The 1,133-nt window shown below is 35.7% G+C and overlaps 1 non-coding gene across 1 annotated transcript; it reads left to right on the forward strand.

Moving 5' to 3' along the window:
- The first annotated feature begins 327 nt into the window (after nucleotides 1–327).
- Nucleotides 328–434, forward strand: LOC124899836. The gene has a single exon (XR_007057400.1). It is a non-coding gene; the product is annotated as a small nucleolar RNA R71 (small nucleolar RNA).
- Nucleotides 435–1,133: the final 699 nt, after the last annotated feature.

The following is a 1,133-nucleotide window of genomic DNA, read 5'->3' on the forward strand; positions in this document are numbered from 1 at the left end:
ACCTGTTGAACTTCATTTGTTGTTGCTACCAGATGTGCAACCCCTAACTTCATGCTACTGAACTGATTAGTAATCTGATTCTACAATTCAGCAAGTTGAGTTGATAAGGCGGTGAACTAATCTACTTCTAATACACTTGCAACCTTCTTAGGAGCATTCCTCGAGTTAGTATGTCATTCAGGATTCCCTTATGAAATCCGATTCAACTGTGTATACAATTCATCATAAGTCTTCTCAAGAGGTTGCCCACCTACTGCTGAATCCAAGAGAATCTTGGTATTTGGATCCAACCCTTCAATAAAATTATGAACAAGAATATCATTAGACTGATGATGGTGAGGGAAATTTCTGATCATACTCTTAAATCTCTCCCAAGCTTGGTAGAGATTCTCTTCTTCTTTCTACCTGAAACGTGAAAACACTCAACTTACACATCAATTTAGTGCAAGGCAGTCATCGTCAATATATTTATCCAACTTTGGAGTCAGGGTTGAATCCACAGGGAACAATGTGAGTGGGGATTGAATTAGTTTGAAATTAAAGTTACAAGTTAAATTCAAACAACTGGCACGAAAAGAAAGTAAAATGGGGGTTTGAGTTTAACAAGTAATTATTGGTCTCTTGACTTTCAGTGTTTGTAACCAAAATTTTATGAGATAACTAGGATTATGTTCACTAGGACTTATGGTACATGATAGATGCTAAAATTAACTCAAGATTCTCATGGTAGTTAGGATGACAAGCTATCTATATTGATGATATCCTCAAATGTCTCTCGAACTATTCAAGATTCTAATTTCCTAATCCTCTCGGACTTAGGGAATCGCAACTCACTGTCCAGATTTTTACCTCAGGTTAATCAACCTTGTTACAGTGTTGATTATTAAACGAACCCTTTCCGAGTCCCTGTTGATAATTCACTTCCTACTGTTTATGATTTCTTTCTCAAGCAAACCAAAGTAAGTACGCCTATTGTTTGCAACCAACAGGCATAAATTATAATCTCAAAATTACCCAGAAATCCTAACACCTATTAAATCTTGAGTATTTAACACAATATCATGACCTAACTCTAGATCCCATAATCCAGGTTAAAGGATTTTTAGTTGCTCATAAGATAGAAAGAGATAACA

The sequence above is a fragment of the Capsicum annuum genome, chromosome 6 (genome assembly GCF_002878395.1).
Source record: "Capsicum annuum cultivar UCD-10X-F1 chromosome 6, UCD10Xv1.1, whole genome shotgun sequence".
Classification (NCBI taxonomy): Eukaryota; Viridiplantae; Streptophyta; class Magnoliopsida; order Solanales; family Solanaceae; genus Capsicum; species Capsicum annuum.